The 19344-nt window shown below is 42.3% G+C and overlaps 4 non-coding genes across 4 annotated transcripts; 2 read left to right on the forward strand and 2 right to left on the reverse strand.

The window, feature by feature from the left end:
- Positions 1 to 12893: 12893 nt before the first annotated feature.
- Positions 12894 to 12965, forward strand: trnad-guc (transfer RNA aspartic acid (anticodon GUC)). Its single transcript has one exon. It is a non-coding gene; the product is annotated as a tRNA-Asp (tRNA).
- Positions 12966 to 15087: 2122 nt separating this feature from the next.
- On the reverse strand, positions 15088 to 15169 carry trnal-aag (transfer RNA leucine (anticodon AAG)). The gene has a single exon. It is a non-coding gene; the product is annotated as a tRNA-Leu (tRNA).
- A 139-nt stretch (positions 15170 to 15308) lies between these two features.
- On the forward strand, positions 15309 to 15380 carry trnad-guc (transfer RNA aspartic acid (anticodon GUC)). The gene has a single exon. It is a non-coding gene; the product is annotated as a tRNA-Asp (tRNA).
- A 2121-nt stretch (positions 15381 to 17501) lies between these two features.
- On the reverse strand, positions 17502 to 17583 carry trnal-aag (transfer RNA leucine (anticodon AAG)). Its single transcript has one exon. It is a non-coding gene; the product is annotated as a tRNA-Leu (tRNA).
- Between the last annotated feature and the right edge of the window lie 1761 nt (positions 17584 to 19344).

Here is a 19344-nt window from a genome sequence, read left to right on the forward strand (position 1 = left end):
CACTACTGTCCAACACAGAGAGATGGAGAGGTGAATGCATTCCAGATAAGGTGGGAACCGTGAAAGTCAAGAGTTGTGTAACACTGAAACCACAGAGTGAGCACCTTGTTTGGGGCAAGTTACCTGAGTCAGCGGTGATGTCTGTAGGCAGTACAGTGGTAGTTGAGCCGACCCAGTCTAAAGCCAGACCCAAACAAATCCTTGTTGGAAGGGTTATCACTCCACTTTGGGGAGATCGATGGGTGCCCGTTAAAGTCATTAACCCTACAGACAGAACTGTGGTGTTGAGAAGAAACGCCAAAATCGCAGATGTGTCCCCCTGTATCGCAGTGGAAGATCTACCCAAAGCAGAGGAGGTCAAATGCAACATGCAGTGTGTGCAGAGCGAAGATGTGCATCCAAGGTCAGAAGAAGACATGGTGCGTGCACTGGAGACTCTGGGTCTACAAGACATTGATCTGAAGTCATGCAAAGTGTCACTGCAGTGGAAGGACAAGCTTGTTCATATTATTGAAGAATATGAATCAATTTTCTCCAGACACAAGATGGACTGCGGAGAGGCCAAAGAGTTTGTGCATCGTATCCACCTTGTTGATGACAAGCCGTTCCGTCTACCATACAGGCGCATACCACCAAGCCAATATGACAAACTGAGAACGACTCTGAATGAGATGGAGGAAAAAGGCATTATTCAAAAGTCCAACAGTGAATATGCATCTGCACTCGTTCTCGTATGGAAGCGGAATGGAGACCTCAGAGTATGCACTGACTTCAGATGGCTCAACGCAAGAACTGTGAAGGATGCCTACCCACTGCCACATCAAGCAGATGCTCTAGCCGCACTCGGTGGAAATGCTCTATTCTCCACAATGGACCTGACATCAGGCTTCTATAATGTCCCTTTGCACCCTGATGACAAGAAGTATACAGCATTCTCATCACCCTTTGGACTTCATGAATATAACCGTCTCCCTCAGGGCCTTTGCAACAGTCCAGCTACCTTCATGAGGATGATGATGTCAATATTCGGTGACGAGAATTTCACGAGCCTGTTGTGTTACCTCGACGATCTGATGGTATTTGCACCTACGGAGGAAGTCGCACTCAAACGCCTGCAGATGGTGTTTGCCCGCCTCAAGGAGCACAACCTTAAGCTCTCACCCAAGAAGTGTTTCTTCCTCAGGAGGACTGTGAAATTTCTCGGGCACGTCATCAGTAAGGATGGAGTTCAGACAGACCCTGAGAAGGTCAGAGCCATAAATGACCTACAGGTCTCAGACGTCATGGAAACCGATGGTAAAACGCCTTGTCCTAGTAAAATCAGATCGTTTTTAGGCATGGTGATGTACTACCAAAGTTTCATTGAGGCATGTTCTGCGAAGGCTAAACCGCTGTTCAGTCTCACAGCTGAACCTAGTGCTCAGTGCAAGCGCAAAAAAGGTCGCAAACCTGTGAAGAAAGGAGGTCCTGTGAAGCTGACTCCTGCTGATTGGTCCGACGCATGCCAGACTGCGTTCGAGACACTGAAACACGACCTCATGACAAGTGTCACTCTAGCCCACCCAGATTTCAATGCCCCGTTCATTCTGGCTGTCGACGCATCTTTTGATGGGATTGGAGCTGTCCTGTCGCAACTTCCGCCTGGTGGAAAGGTAGCCAGACCTGTCGCCTTTGCGAGTAGAACACTCTCTCGTTCTCAGTTAAACTACCCTGCGCACAGACTTGAATTTCTTGCCTTGAAATGGGCAGTATGCGACAAATTTAGCCACTGGTTGAAAGGCAGACACTTCACCACATGGACTGACAATAACCCCTTGACATATATTCTGACCAAACCCAGACTTGACGCGTGTGAACAGCGGTGGGTAGCGAAGCTTGCTGCTTATGACTTCGACTTGAAGTACATACCTGGCCCAAAGAACGTTGTAGCTGACGCATTGAGCCGTGAGCCATTTGTCCAGTCGTGTGTGGGTCATCGCCTTGTCACCGAACCTTATGCCTTACTGTTGGAGCAAGTCAGTGGTGTGAATGACAGAACGGTACAAGAGGTGTTCAGAGTATCCAACAACTGTCAAGCTGTTGTGGACGAAGGTGGTGAAACATCAGATAGGCCAGTGCAAGAGGCAATTTCACCAAACACAAGAGGCTCAGTTGCATCAGAGGAAGTCGCTGCCATCTTCAGTGCTCAGTCTACTGGAGGTGTGAGTCACATGATTGGGGCAGACGCTGCCTTTAGTCTTCTACAGAAGGAAGACCAGTCCACTGCACTCCCACAGAGTCAGCTTGTTGGTCAACAAGAACAAGACAAGACAGTAGGCAGGGCCATGTACTTTGTACAGAGACACAAGAGACCAACCAAGCGTGAGCGAGCTGTTGAGTCACATAGTGTAATCAAACTTCTAAAGCATTGGAGTAGACTGACCATACAGAATGGCATGCTGTACAAGATAAGGAAGGATCCCCAGATGAACAAAAAGATCCTCCAGTTCATAGTACCAGACTCTTTAAAGCAGAAAGTCCTCCAAGGTCTCCATGACTCAGCAGGTCACCAAGGCCAGCATCGTACCTTGTCGCTGGTGAGGCAACGATTCTTCTGGAGTGGCATGGAACGTGATGTTGTAAACTATGTTCAGTCTTGTCAGCGCTGCATAGTAGGGAAGACACCCGAGCCACACAGTCGTGCGCCTCTCAAGAATATTGTCACCTCTGAGCCTATGGAGTTGGTCTGCATAGACTTTTGGACTGCTGAGCATGGGAACAAGTCTGTGGATGTTCTAGTTGTGACCGATCACTTCTCCAAGATGGCACACGCCTTCCCATGCAAGAATCAAACTGCCAAGCAAGTCGGTCGTCGTCTCTGGAATGACTTCTTTCTCATTTATGGCTTTCCTCGGCGCATCCATTCAGACCAGGGAGCCAATTTTGAGGGCAAGTTGATTAAGGAGCTTCTAGAGATGGCTGGGGTACAGAAGTCCCATACAACTCCGTATCACCCCATGGGAAATGGTGTCACAGACCGTTTTAATAGGACCCTGGGAGATATGATTAGGTCTCTTCCCCTTCAGTCCAAAGCAAAGTGGCCACAAATGCTGCAGCAACTTACATTCTGCTACAACTGCGCAGAGCATGAGACAACAGGTTTTGCACCCTTCTACTTAATGTTTGGAAGAATCCCTCGTCTCCCTGTCCGCGTCATGTTTCAGCATGCTCTCACCAATGACACTGTTGTCAGTCACTCAGACTTTGTGTCCCAACTGAAGAAAGATCTACATGAAGCTGCTCAGATTGTGCAGAAGAACAGTGTCAGGGAACAGACTCGCCACGCCAAGTTGTACAACCGCAAGGTCAAGGGCTCACCCCTCGTCGTTGGAGACGGAGTGCTGATTGCCAACAGAGGTGTGCCAGGAAAACGCAAGGTTGCAGACAAATGGGAGTCGACCCCTTATGAAGTCATCTCAGTCAGACCTGAACTGAATGTCTACAGAGTCAAGGATTGCCTGACAGGTATAGAGATAGTCGTTCACCGGAATCTACTACTCTCTATTAGCTTCCTGCCCTGTGAAAGAGATCTGGACAATGTCTCTGAGCACTCTGAATGTGATGCTGTTGCGCATGGAAGTGATGTATGTCCTGACGTTCCTGATCTGGTGGAAGACAGTGATGTACGTACAGTCAACTGGCTGATGCGGACAAGTGAAGAGGAAGTCCATTCAGAAGACGAAGTCCATTCTCAAGAAGAGGATGACTCGTTTGAACGGAGGTCTGATTCTGCTCAGTCCGACTCTCTCTCAGTCACCGCGTCCAGTCAGGACAGTCAGCGAATCCCTGAAGATGTTGACCATGCTGCTGTCTATGGTGCGGAAGGTTCACCACAGTGCTCTGAAGATATAGTCATTGACACAGGAGTTGCCCCTCCTGTAACTGTCCATCCAGATATGACCCCTTTGGACACTGACTCTACTGACAAGTCCCCTCCTGACAATATCCCCACAGATGTTGCTCCCACTGACAAAGACTCTCAACAAGGCATTGACTCCCCGGACAATGACATTCTGAACAGTGACGTTCCAGGCTCTGTAGCTCAAGCGATTTGCACACAGCCTGGCCGTTATGGTCTCAGAGATCGTAGTTCCATGAACCCTCCACAACGCCTTATTTGTCAGATGAATAAGCAAGTCGTAGATGAGGATTCTGTGTCCACAGTATCAGTTAGTAACTTGTTTAAGTTCTTTAGAGATGCAATTTCAGTTTGAGTTATGAAAGTATTTGACCAAAGAAGACTCTAAGTAGTACTTGAAGCTATAGGAACGACATATTGCATTTCAGAGGTGTAATAGGCATCTCTGAGTCTGTGTTTAGTTAGGAGATTGATCACCTTCTTTCTTTTCACACTCCTTTTTGAGAGAGTTTTAGAATTGACATGCACACCAGTTTTGTTCCTAGTAATGTACTTGTTTTTTTGTATTTGTCTCAAGTATTGCACTCCTAAATTTAGCAGAATTTCATGGGGGTGTATGTAACGGGTATAAAAAATACTTTATTTATTTGAGTGAAATTCCTGCTAAAATATGTACATTGTTTTGTAATGCAATGAGGTCCAATTGCGCCATCTGCTGGTACCTGAAAATCTGTAAATATGACCGGAAACCGGAAGCTATTAGCAGACTTCCTGCACTCTGCTAATGGTAAGACATGTTCCGATATTGCTCCGCAAAGTATTGTAAATTACACTAAAGCTAACGTAATATTCATTGTAAGATACACAGTTATTTAACAGTAGTTGAAATGCTATGTTGTGGAATCTTTGTTTTGAATTGGTTGTTGCTCACGTTAGATGTACTACTATTTTGCACTGAAGTCGATATTATTTTCCCCTATAGACATCGAAACCAGCAGAGGTGCTAACCACATATTGTGTGTATGTGCATTCTGATCACTCATTGCAGGTAATAATTGTTGCACTATTTGCGTGTTACGTGTCCGTATGTTCATGTTTAAGTTTGAATTGTCCGACATTTTGGCATGGACACAACGTGGTCTGTCATTTTCGCTAGTCGCCACCAGAGGGTGCTGAAAGTCCATTTAATGATTTTGTCATGTCGTGTCTTGTATTGTATTTTGTACTTTTCTATTTTCTATTTCATAAATATATAAAAAAGGATGATGTTGGTTAAAAAACAAGTTAAAAATATATTGTATTGAATTGATTGTAATACCAGTGAAGATAAAAGCAAGTTAAAACCACTATACGATCACACAGAAAAAGTATACTGTTAAAAACCATTGTATTAAGTTACACCTGTAATTGTATTTCATGTATTTGTAAAAATATGAAAATGTTATGTATTTGAGCAGACTTCCTGCACTCTGCTAATGACATCGAAACCAGCAGAGGTGCTAACCACATATTGTGTGTATGTGCATTCTGATCACTCATTGCAGCTACCAGTAAAGAACCACATCATCCAAACCAGCCTGTGTGTGGATTCTTGACGGGACGGGTACACAGCAGTTACATATACATATATTGTTTTCAACGTCAACCTATCAGCCCCCCAATCATTACCCCTCTAAGCCCTCATTATATTTAACACCTTTTTACTTTTTCCCCTATTTTAAATTTTCCTGAAGGAACACTCCTGAAGGAATAAATAAAGTACTATCTAATCTAATCCAATCAAATCTATTTTGCTGATGTGGGTTGACTAGTTCATATTTTTATCAAACCACTTAAATATTTAAATACTTGTACCTCTTCTATATTTTCACCGTAGGGTTTTTATTTGGAGCTTGTTTTGTACTTTTCTCTTTGTAAAATGTATGACTTTTGTCTTTCCAACAGAGAATCTTAAACCCCAAGCCGTTCCCCAGTCTTGAACATTATTTACCACTTTGTTAGTTTTTTGATTATTTCTTTTAACTCTGAATAATATACTAGTCTTTCATTAATCATTTTTTTTTCATTACTTTCCCCAAATTTGAGGTCAATGCTATCGGCCTATAATTTCCTGCCTCTTCCGGGTCTTACCCTGACTTGCATATTGGAATTATTACCGCTAATTTTCCCCTCTGCCGGTCATTCTCCTTCTTCATATATCCTGTCATATCATTTCAAGACCACTTCTTTGACGATGCTACCTAAGTTTTTGATCATTTGATAACCCACTAGGTCTTTCCCCGGTGACGTATTTTTAACCTTTTTCAAAATTCGAACCATTTCATTCAAAGAAAATGTCATATCCATAGTGTTGGTAAAGCTATTATCGTTGTCTTCCATCATTTCCCCAATATTTAAACTCATCGTTTCTTCTCTCTTTTGTTTTTCTACATTTCTCAAATTATCATTATTGTGCACTTTAACAAATGTTTTTGCTAAAGGTTCTGCTGTTTCTTTACCCGTGACTACATCTTCTTTAATAAATGTGGCACATCATCCTCTTTACCCATCATTCCTATCTTTACGAATCGTTATATATCCTTTTATTATAAAGTTTAATTTTGGCTTCAGCCATGTTTCTTGAATACAAATTATATGTGGATTAGTTTTCATATTTTTAATATATCCTTTTAATTCATGTTCAGTTGCTATCAAACTTCTGGCATTCCACCGGACAATTAACAGGGTGTTGGAATGTGGTAACATGACTCCGTCACGTCTACTCTCTGTAGTACAGCTTGCACCCGGTCCCAAGATAGTTCGTTCAACAACTTTGCTGCTGCTTTGACAATTATTTTGATCTTCTCAGTCTTATTTCTAGCCTGTTCTGTACAGTTTATTACGTAAGCCAGGAATACAACTAGTTTGTCCGTGGAAATTCCTGTGTTTGTTGCCTCTTGTTTTTTTTTTTTTTTCTTGAACTATTCACACTTCTTTTCTTTTCTACACTTTCTTGATTTCTCACTTTAAATGCCTCTGCGTATGTAATATTTCTTTCAACTTTGATTTGTTGTACTTCTGTTGCCTGTTTCATGATGTATGGCTTTTGATTATTTCTTTTTTCAATCTACAATTCCAATAAATAATACGTATTTCCAGATTACTGATAACTTTTTCAAAATAAAATGTAATTCCTGAATAAGATAATTGTATCGAATCCAATGGATTGTCTGGTCCTAAAACCTCTTTGTAATGTTTGTTTGATTCCTCAAAAATACGACACAGTCTAATTTGAAAAACATATGTGCCTCGTCGGCTGTAGTGAAAAAAAAAAAAACAACCCATGCCTCCTCGGTCTAATCTCTCCCAGCCCCTTTTCTGCCGTGTCAAAGATGGATCAGAGACCACCTTTGCCCCTAACCCCCACTTCTTCTCCACTACCAAGAGAACAGTAATTAATCCGAGCTGAGTTTTTTAAAATATTCCAACATGACTTTTTACTTTCATTCTGTATCAAAGCTGAGTTGTGCTCTCTGGTTTATTTTGCAAATGAACATGATCATGTACAAGACTCGCCTACCCACAATGCACTGCAGCCCAACGCTCCTGGTCGGATGTTTGTATCGGGGTTCATGGAGAGATGCGGTAAAGAGTGGTAGCCAAGACACACGGTCACACACGGTCACACTCGGCAATTATTTTGACCTGGGGAACAGATTTAGAGGAAAAATGGGGCCGGGAGATCAGATTTTCAGGTACAAAAAACTTCACAATGACACAAAATAAACACAACAGTTAAACCTCACACTATAAAACAAGACATTTACTTGAACGTTCAAAAGACAGAATAGAACAAGCCAAGACATGCAATGCCATCTACAAAATGTTATGTAAATGTTAGTCATTACGCATGTGGCTATGGTTTTGATGTATATGTTACAGACATGTTTACGTCAAGTAACATCACATGGTTCCATTTGCACCTTTCAACAAATCTGAAAAGGAATATTAAGAAGTAAAACTTATATTTAATCCTACCTCTTCTCTGAGCACACGGTGACTGTACATACGGGTCGAAAAAGGTTTGTGGAGTTTCAAGGCAAATACAACTTCTTAAAGTACAAACGTATTTACAATCAATATTAAATGTTCCTTTCCCCCCAAAAAACAAGACACACAAAACGAAAAAGAAAGAAAAATAATAAATCAATCAATAAAATGCATCAGTCAAATAGTACAGGCAACTTCGTTAACATGGAGTCACAGACAATTTCATTCAAAAAGTCCCAATTGCTAACATAAAGATACAACAACAAATAAAAGCAAAGAAGGCCTAGTGGTTAATTACAACAACAGACAAAGTATTAAACATGTCGGTCCAATAACTGCACAGGGGTGGGCAGAGCCAAAACATGTGTAGCAAGTAAGCTGGAGACTGTTGACACTGAAATAAGGCTATATGTGGCACAGATACAAGATTTATAAACTCTACTTAAAGCCCCACTTAAGAACTTTCAGTTTTGGTTTATATTGGCCGCACCAGTGAACCAAAGCGATGGCGTTTTCCCAAAAGGAAAACCACATTTACCATGAGGACTAGCGCATATAGCGTCAAACTGACACGATAATGCCACAATGATTCTGTATTACTGAACTTTCCACAGTAGGAACCTACATCCATTTTTATCGCTTATTCCCTTTTGGGGACGTGGGGGGCGCTGGCGCCTATCTCAGCTACAATCGGGCGGAAGGAGGTGTACACCCTGGACAAGTCGCCACCTCATTGCAGGGTCAACAGAGATAGACAGACAACATTCACACCAACCTACATATTTTACTCAAACCTTATATTTGCAGTTTGAAGTCACTGCATTGTTTTTTCCGTGTACAGTTCTTTTGAGTTTGTTGCGTGGTTGGTCAGCGTGGAACTGCGATGTATCGCGCTGGTGGGTATTTATTGCTACCACACAAATTTCCACTAGCTGAAATTAGCATTATTATTCTGATTTGAGCATTGAAAGTCACTTACTGGTTTAGCAGGAACAGATCCAAGGCAGCATTGGTCTAAAATCTCTCGTCTTTGACCTCACACAAGCTAGTGAAAGTCGTGCCATTGTTGATCCTTGATTGTCCCTCCCTTTTTCTTTTTTTTTTGTCTCCTCAGAAAAAAATTTGGTAACTGTTTGTTTTATAACTTGTGCCAGGATAGCACAAAGGCATTCTTCTTCTTTTAGTTTTCTGACAGCACGTAGACGTTCGCATCAACTTTCGTCTTTTTAACAAATGGGTAAAGGGGGATGATGTATGCCGTATAACTAGTTGGCACATTTAATATTTAATAATAATGAATATTGTACAATTCTACAATTTAGTTATTTAAAGGGGGAAACCCGATACAAAAGATACATACCAGTTGTTTACTGGCTAAAAATAAAATTATCCTGAAAAAAAATCACATTCATTTTAGATTTAATTATACTGTACAATATCCTTAAAACATGTCATTGTGAAATAATTGATAATATTGTACATTGTACATTTTACTCCTCGTTTCATATTCAAAGTGAAAACATTTAAATGATCAGTTTGCCATTTAAAGTGAGATCCGTACAATTAGTTCAGGGCTTCTCAAACTTTTTTTTTCTGTCATCCCCACTTTAGACCAAGGAGTTAGTTTTCAAGGCCCACCTACCCCCATCGCCCCAACAAAACGCTAATGCCAAGCTCAACATTTTCAAATTTATTGAACATCATGTGTGGTCTCGAGGTGTCTCTTTAATTTGTTGGGTCTCATGCTGTCTGCTGCTAGCGGTTTTAGACACAGAATACACAGGGGTCTCTCCTCTGCCCCCACCACCGCTGCCGTGAATCCAAGAGCAAGACCCCCATCGCCATATTTTCTTTTAGGTTGACTTTTTGGTTGTTGTTCTATTCTGTCTTTTGAACGTACAAGTAAATGTCTTGTTTTTAGTGTGATGTTTAACTGTTGTGTTTATCTTGTGTCATTGTGAAGTTTTTTGTACCTGAAAATCAGATATCCCGGCCCCCCAGACACGTTTTTTCCTCTAAATCTGTTCCCCAGGTCAAAATAATTGCCGAGTGTGACCGTGTGTGACCGTGTGTCTTGGCTACCACTCTTTACCGCATCTCTCCATGAACCCCGATACAAACATCCGACCAGGAGCGTTGGGCTGCAGTGCATTGTGGGTAGGCGAGTCTTGTACATGATCATGTTTATTTGCAAAATAAACCAGAGAGCACTACTCAGCTTTGATACAAAATGAAAGTAAAAAGTCATGTTGGAATATTTTTAAAAACTCAGCTCGGATTAATTACTGTTCTCTTGGTAGTGGAGAAGAAGTGGGGGTTAGGGACAAAGGTGGTCTTTGATCCATCTTTGACACGGCAGAAAAGGGGCTGGGAGAGGTTAGACCGAGGAGGCATGGGTTTTTTTTTTTTTTACTACAGCCGACGAGGCACATATGTTTTTCAAATTAGACTGTGTCGTATTTTGGGGGAATCAAACAAACATTACAAAGAGGTTTTAGGACCAGACAATCCATTGGATTCGATACAATTATCTTATTCAGGAATTACATTTTTTTTTTTAAAAGTTATCAGTAATCTGGAAATACGTGTTATTTATTGGAATTGTAGATTGAAAAAAGAAATAATCAAAAGCCATACATCATGAAACAGGCAACAGAAGTACAACAAATCAAAGTTGAAATAAATATTACATACGCAGAGGCACTTAAAGTGAGAAATCAAGAAAGTGTAGAAAAGAACAGAAGTGTGAATAGTTCAAGAAATAAAAAAAAACAAGAGGCAACAAATACAGGAATTTCCACGGACAAACTAATAGATTGAGATATGATATATACGGATGCATCAAAAACTATAAAAAAAATAAAGGTAAGAGCTGCAGCAGTTATCACACAAGGAAACATAGTATTAAATAAAATAATCTGTGATAAACTATCTGTTTTTACGGGGGAATTGGTAGCAATTTATATGGCAGTTAACTGGATAGAGGAAAACAAAGCAAGGAAAGTAGTTGTGTGCTCGGACTCCAGCAGTGCATTGATGAGCATAAAAAAACATAGCATCAGAAACAAGACAAGATTTAGTTTATGAAATAGTTCAGGCAATCTATAGAATAAATAAAGCGGGAGGTGTGGTAACATGTCTTTGGGTTCCTTGGAAGATATAGTAGGATGGAATTCACAACACATAGGATATAAAGCATTATACACGTATTTAAAAAACAATGGGTTAAATAAAAGAATATAGAGTAGGGATCCATCTTGGTCCACACTCCATTTCAGTAGGTGACGCTAATGCACACCTGAAGGTTGCTTGCCGGAAACAACCGCCCACCTCCGGAATCAGTCCCCGTCCATTCCGCTTAGGCGCGAAATTCATTTGAGCGGAAGACAGAGGAGTGACAGGAGTTCTTTAAAACCGCGGAGAATCTTAAAAAGCTTATAGAAAGCAAGAAAAACTTACGGCGGGGGCATGTCGGACATTCGCCGTTGTTTTCAATGATATTGTTCCGGACCAAGGTTTCGATGTCTGGGTTCTTTGGCGCAATCAAGCCTTCTCCTCTGCCTGGAATGGCCGACTCTCTTCGACGCCCGTTGACGGACCCGCCAGCGTTAACGGGGACCAGCGAGCCGGAGATAAAAATGGAAAATCTGTAAGTAAATATATGTATATATGTATTGTATACCGCATGTTTTTTTCTTGTAAAATGAGAATCATTTGACTCACCAGACTGCGATTGTGTTAAAACGATCGCGTTAGGATCTTAAGGCAATTCCTCTATGAAACAAAATAATGAATACACATAATATTAAATAATTCGAAGGTTTAAACACACCTCAATAATCTTCTTCCAACTTTGTAAGATCGTTTAAACAAAGTTCTTCGTCTTTCACTTCGTCGTCATCGACTGGTAAAAAAAAAAAAAAAGTATTACAACGTCGTACACGTGCAATGCTTTTAACGTTTAAATGCTTAAAAGGAGTTAAACCATTGTCTAATAACGTGGTAAAGCAGAGGTAATGGTGTGTGTGTGTGTGTGTGTGTGTGTGTATGTGTGTGTGTGTGCGTGCGTGTGTGCGTGTCCACATCTTCCCACGTAACATTCCCAGCCATCAATACATCGAAGCAGGGTCAAACAAATGGTTAACCTTAACCTAATTAGTTCCTCCCAATCGTTTAAATATGTTTTCGTGAGGTCTAGAAGTTGTTTCAAACGATCGTAAACATTTAAACTGTCAAATGGCTGGTCAGACGCTGATCAGATGACATTCTCAAGCTTCGGTGTGCGACGATCGTAAACATTTAAACTGTCAAATGGCTGGTCGGATGCTGATCAGATGACATTCTCAAGCTTCCTTAAAACCTGACCTCAACCTGAACCGTCCTTTGTTCCCTCTTAAACAATCCCTCTCCAGGTCTTAAACCCACCCTCTTCCTGGTTAAATCACTCCCTCTTCAGGTCTTAAACCCACCCCCTTCAGGTTTTAAACCCACCCTCTTCCTGGTTAAAACTCCACCCTTTTCCTGGTTAAATCACTCCCTCTTCAGGTCTTAAACCCACCCTCTTCCTGGTTAAAACTCCACCCTCTTCCTGGTTAAACCACTCCCATTTCAGGTCTTAACTCCACCCTCTTCCTGGTTAAAACTCCACCCTCTTCCTGGTTAAACCACTCCCGCTTCAGGTCTTAACTCCACCCTCTTCCTGGTTAAAACTCCGCCCTCTTCCTGGTTAAACTACTCCCAGCTCAGGTCTTAACTCCACCCTCTTCCGGGGTAAGCCAAACCCAATTGACCTTGACCTTTGACCCTTGAACTTGATCTTTGAATTGAAGCCCTCATAAAATGTTGATTTATGACCCCTCATAAATCATTGATTTATGACTCCCCATGAATCATTTTTTGACAGAAGGTGTCCCCTTAAATTGTCTCTGATGTTTGCTTGTCCCCTGGAAAACACCATGTTATGCAGTCCTCGTTAGTATAGTGGACAGTATCTCCGCCTGTCACGCGGGAGACCAGGGTTCAATTCCCTGACGGGGAGATGGTTCAGGTACCTCTAATTTTCTTCAATTACCATCTTGTTGAAATTTGAGAAGTGACCAAAGTATCATTCTCCGAATGTTGTGATGTGTGAACTCGGCGTTGCTGCACAGCCCTATAGAAATCAAACACAGTATTTTACTAATGTTTGTTCCACCCTTCTAAATTAGGACGCAAAAGCAAGTCTTCAAAAAGGGAAAATCGTTTGTCAGAGTCAATGCGTCAAATAAAAGGTTAGGTATGCAGCAGCTGACGACCTCGACATAGCATTAGAAAAATCAACCTTGGTAGGATTAGAAAAGTCCTTAGGTGAAGCCCTATATTGTCCTATTTACTACAACACATCTAACCACCGATGAGCAAACACTGACAACAGTTTAATTACACATATACACATACACCAATGGTTAGCCTAAAGTCAGATGGTACGGAAAACAGCTTGAATACAACCAGAGACAGTCAATGTTGGTCACCTTCAAATATCATATTGAGAAAGTTAAAGCCAAGGTTGGTTTTGGAAACAGCATCCTAAAAAACTGTACAATACCAGCCGGGGAACATATTCTGCCACTATCCGAGCAACTGAACTCGCCTTATGAATCAAAACAGCCAAACGTGCCTCATGTCATGTTGCAATCACGTTGAGTCATCTTGCCGAAATCAATCCTGGCCTAAAGACTGCCTGCGAGGCTCTAACTGGGTGTTTGAAATCAATTAGAACCAACAATCTCTATCTGCTGTTAGGCATTGATCCTCCGTATTATCTGACGTCAGAGGAAAAGTTCAAACAAGAAACTGACCCTCGTCTCGCTCTGTTTGACCGAGAACCTGCAACGAAGAGATTAAAATCAAGGCAAATTTCCTCCGTCCTGGAATAGCCTTGACTGACAGCCATCACCGCAACAGGTTGGCCCTCTGCTAAAGCCGCAGGGAAAATGCCTCACACAACTAAACAAATCTCTTTTGCCCGGCTCCAAAGAAGTGTGGCGTTTTGGTTCTGCCTAAATCGCCCAAGATCTGAGAAACGGAACGTTGCAAGGTATCCATGAACAAATGAGGCTATGAGGATGTTCTACAGCATGTTAGTGTGGAGGAGTGCAGATGATGTGTCATTTGTTAGTCTGCTCTCTCCTGCCTGTGCAATTCAACCAACAAGATCTGGATGCCGTCAGTGACTTGGCTCGGGTGTGGGGTGAACTGGAAAGGTGTCGTGCCGTGGAACTCGAAGAGAACAAGAAAGAGGAAAGCTGGGAATCTCAGGCACCTTTTTTTGGCCGAATTGGAGCAATGTCCACATTGCCTTTATGGAAAATGTCAACGATAATGCTTTGTATATCATGAGCATAAAACATGGAAGTCACATAAGTTTTATAGAAATTGCCTGCTATGAGAACGGAATGGATAGCTTTCCCTGACCGGGAACCGAACGCGGGCCGCGACGGTGAAAGCGCCGAATCCTAGCCACTATACCACCAGGGAACTGATCATTTTTTTCAGACACTTGTCTCATGCATGGTTTCTTGACAAATGTGTGAAGCACCCATTGCATTCATGTACCATGTCAGAAATGTGAATTGTATTTTTTGAACCGGGGTAACTTCTGTGTCTCAGTGAAGTGATAACCACTACACTATGGAAACTGCTGCATGAATTTGGACTTGAATGTGTAAAAATTGTACAATAGTAAAAATAACGAACAGACTTTCTTTCCTCATGTCTTCTTACTGTAGTCCGTGTTGAGGATAAGGTTGTTGTTTCTACACAATGTCACCAGACAGGCTAACTCCCTCCTGTAAGTCGCTCTGTGCCGGCCAGTGATACATCCTATCACTGCGGTGTCATCAGAATACAGAAACAGATAAAAGTGGACTGAATGTCTTAAGTAGGGGCGGTGATCTTCAAACGACATGTTGATAAACACACAACCGCGTCCACCTTTTAGCTTTTCCAGAGGCTGCTGGCGGGCCTTAAAACTGTGCTGGTTGTGTTTTTTTCTCATTGCATACCTGGCATGGAGAACTCCAAAGCTAACGTTTGGGCCCTATTTTTGAAAGCTTTCCAAATGAGGCCAAGAGTCTTATTGCCTCAGTCAGGGAAGATACAAATGCGTTACCAGCAAAAGATGGCAGTGGTGGGATTTGAACCCACGCCTCCGGAGAGACTGGAGCCTTAATCCAGCGCCTTAGACCGCTCGGCCACACTACCATTATTCCCAGCATTCCAAAGATCAAATTGTCGGCATTATGAGATAGCAGAAATATGACATGGCAACACTTTGGTTGCGGTGTGGCAGGCAAAAGCCAAGGATGTTTGCTTGTCCCCTGGAAAACACCTCGTTATACAGTCCTCGTTAGTATAGTGGACAGTATCTCCGCCTGTCACGCGGAAGACCAGGGTTCGATTCCCTGACGAGGAGATGGTTCAGGTACCTCTAATTTTCTTCAATTACCATCTTGTTGAAATTTGAGAAGTGACCAAAGTATCATTCTCCGAATGTTGTGATGTGTGGACTCGGCGTTGCTGCACAGCCCTATAGAAATCAAACACAGCATTTTACTAATGTTTGTTCCACCCTTCTAAATTAGGACGCAAAAGCAAGTCTTCAAAAAGGGAAAATCGTTTGTCAGAGTCAATGCGTCAAATAAAAGGTTAGGGATGCAGCAGCTGACGACCTCAACATAGCATTAGAAAAATCAACCTTGGTAGAATTAGAAAAGTCCTTAGGCGAAGCCCTATATGGTCTTATTTACTACAACACATCTAACCACCGATGAGCAAACACTGACAACAGTTTAATTACACATATACACATACACCAATGGTCAGCCTAAAGTCAGATGGTACGGAAAACAGCTTGAATGCAACCACCGACAGCCTATGTTGGTCACCTTCAAATATCATATTGAGAAAGTTAAAGCTAAGGTTGGTTTTGGAAACAGCATCCTAAAAAACTGTACAATACCAGCCGGGGAACATATTCTGCCACTATCCGAGCAACTGAACTCGCCTTATGAATCAAAACAGCCAAAAGTGCCTCATGTCATGTTGCAATAACGTTAAGTCATCTTGCCAAAATCAATCCTGGCCTAAACACTGCCTGCGAGGCTCTAACTGGGTGTTTGAAATCAATTAGAACCTACAATCTCTATCTGCTGATCGGCATTGATTCTCCGTATTATCTGACGTCAGAGGAAAAGTTCAAACAAGAAACTGACCCTCGTCTCGCTCTGTTTGACCGAGAACCTGCAACGAAGGGATTAAAATCAAGGCAAATTTCCTCCATCCTGGAAAAGCCCTGACTGACAGCCATCACCGCAACAGGTTGGCCCTCTGCTAAAGCCGCAGGGAAAATGCCTCACACAACTAAACAAATCTCTTCTACCCGGCTCCAAAGAAGTGTGGCGTTTCGGTCCTGCCTAAATCGCCCAAGATCTGAGAAACGGAACGTTGCAAGGTATCCATGAACAAATGAGGCTATGAGGATGTTCTACAGCATGTTAGCGTGGAGGAGTGCAGATGATGTGTCATTTGTTAGTCTGCTCTCTCCTGCCTGTGCAATTCAACCAACAAGATCTGGATGCCGTCAGTGACTCGGCTCGGGTGTGGGGTGAACTGGAAAGGTGCCGTGCCGTGGAACTCGAAGAGAACAAGAAAGAGGGAAGCTAGGAATCTCAGGCACCTTTTTTTGGCCAAATTGGAGCAATGTCCACATTGCCTTTATGGAAAATGTCAACGATAATGCTTTGTATATCATGAGCATAAAACATGGAAGTCACATAAGTTTTATAGAAATTGCCTGCTATGAGAACGGAATGGATAGCTTTCCCTGACCGGGAATCGAACCCGGGCCGCGGCGGTGAAAGCGCCGAATCCTAGCCACTAGACCAAAAGGGAACTGATCATTTGTTCAGACACTTGTCTCCTGCATGGTTTCTTGACAAATGTGTGAAGCACCCATTGCATTCATGTACCATGTCAGAAATGTGAATTGTATTTTTTGAACCGGGGTAACTTCTGTGTCTCAGTGAAGTGATAACCACTACACTATGGAAACTGCTGCATGAATTTGGACTTGAATGTGTAAAAATTGTACAATAGTAAAAATAACGAACAGACTTTCTTTCCTCATGTCTTCTTACTGTAGTCCGTGTTGAGGATAAGGTTGTTGTTTCTACACAATGTCACCAGACAGGCTAACTCCCTCCTGTAAGTCGCTCTGTGCCGGCCAGTGATACATCCTATCACTGCGGTGTCATCAGAATACAGAAACAGATAAAAGTGGACTGAATGTCTTAAGTAGGGGCGGTGATCTTCAAACGACATGTTGATAAACACACAACCGCGTCCACCTTTTAGCTTTTCCAGAGGCTGCTGGCGGGCCTTAAAACTGTGCTGGTTGTGTTTTTTTCTCATTGCATACCTGCCATGGAAAACTCCAAAGCTAAGAATTGGGCCCTATTTTTGAAAGCTTTCCAAATGAGGCCAAGAGTCTTATTGCCTCAGTCAGGGAAGATACAAATGCGTTACCAGCAAAAGATGGCAGTGGTGGGATTCGAACCCACGCCTCCCGAGAGACTGGAGCCTTAATCCAGCGCCTTAGACCGCTCGGCCACACTACCCTTATTCACAGCTTTCCGAGAATCAAATTGTCGGCACTATGAGATAGCAGAAATATGACATGGCAACACTTTGGTTGCGGTGTGGCAGGCAAAAGCCAAGGATTTTTGCTTGTCCCCTGGAAAACACTATGTCACGCAGTCCTCGTAGTATAGTGGAAAGTGTCTCCGCCTGTCACGCGGAAGACCAGGGTTAGATTCCCTGACGGGGAGATTGTTCAGGTACCTCTAATTTTCTTCAATTACCATCTTGTTGAAATTTGAGAAGTGACCAAAGTATCATTCTCCGAATGTTGTGATGTGTGGACTCGGCATTGCTGCACAGCCCTATAGAAATCAAACAAAGTATTTTACTAGTGTTTGTTCCACCCTTGTAAATTAGGACGCAAAAGCAAGTCTTCAAAAAGGGAAAATCGTTTGTCAGAGTCAATGCGTCAAATAAAAGGTTAGGGATGCAGCAGCTGACGACCCTGACATAGCATTAGAAAAATCAACCTTGGTAGAATTAGAAAAGTCCTTAGGCGAAGCCCTATATGGTCTTATTTAGTACAACACATCTAACCACCGATGAGCAAACACTGACAACAGTTTAATTACACATATACACATACACCAATGGTTAGCCTAAAGTCAGATGGTACGGAAAACAGCTTGAATACAACCACAGACAGTCTATGTTGGTCACCTTCAAATATCATATAGACAAAGTAATGAGTGTACAAAGCCTCATGTCTGAGAGTTCAGAGTTGTCGGAGAGTTCAGAGTGTACCAAACAAAACAGGAAACGTCCTGACCTCAATTTGACTCAGTGTGCCAAACACTGCACCTACAGGAAACAGATGTTTGAGCAATAACGAACATAACAGGAAACCAAGCAAACACTGCACATACAGGAAACAGATGCTTGAGCAACAACCAACTTAACAGGAAACTAAGCGTAGTTCCTAGACACGAGACACATAGCAACCGACGTCAGTCAGTAGACTCACCAATCAGATAACTACTGGCACAGTGTATATAAGCTGCTGTACAACAAACTCTCAGACAGATCGCTTTGGGTTTTCCTGGTACTACTGTTCAAGTGTACTATACGATCTCCGCTCTCTGTAGACTGCGTTTAATAAAATACTTCTACTTGACTCAACTCCTGCCTCCTCGAATTGTTTTCCTGCTCCCGGCCCAGGTGAGACGGCACTAAAAATGCGTCTCAACAAATTTGGGGGCTCGTCCGGGATACAGGGAGTTGTGAGGAGAACATCGAGAGGACCATTCGGACCTAAAAATTTTCTTCATGGACAAAGGACAAAGACACTTACCAATAAGGTAAGCAGAAACCTGTTAAAACAAATTCTGCATATTGGAAACTACTAAAATAGTGTCCTGTCCTATGTACTTGTAGGAAAACATATAAACTAAAAGAGTCAGTAGAAGTGTAAATAACTTCGATACAGGAGGAATACACAGTAACCTCGAGAGTGGCGTAACTCCACCTGAGATCCGACGGGGTCCAGGAGCGGTTAGTACCGCGGCTGGGTTAGAGTCCCGGGGGTTGAGGTCCCTAAATTCTAGTTGTTGTTACGATATGAAAACTCCAAAAACGTTTGGGAAAATAGGTTTATAAACCTTGGAGAGATTGAAATATCGCTGTATAAAACTCCTCAAAACAACAAAATAGGTTGTTTTACGTGGGAAAAATGAGGGGAGAAGAAAAATACAGTCGAAGGAAACTGCAGTTTAAAATAGAGACTGAGTAGTCTTTCGATA

The sequence above is a fragment of the Nerophis ophidion genome, unplaced genomic scaffold, assembly GCF_033978795.1.
Source record: "Nerophis ophidion isolate RoL-2023_Sa unplaced genomic scaffold, RoL_Noph_v1.0 HiC_scaffold_130, whole genome shotgun sequence".
In the NCBI taxonomy this organism is placed as follows: Eukaryota; Metazoa; Chordata; class Actinopteri; order Syngnathiformes; family Syngnathidae; genus Nerophis; species Nerophis ophidion.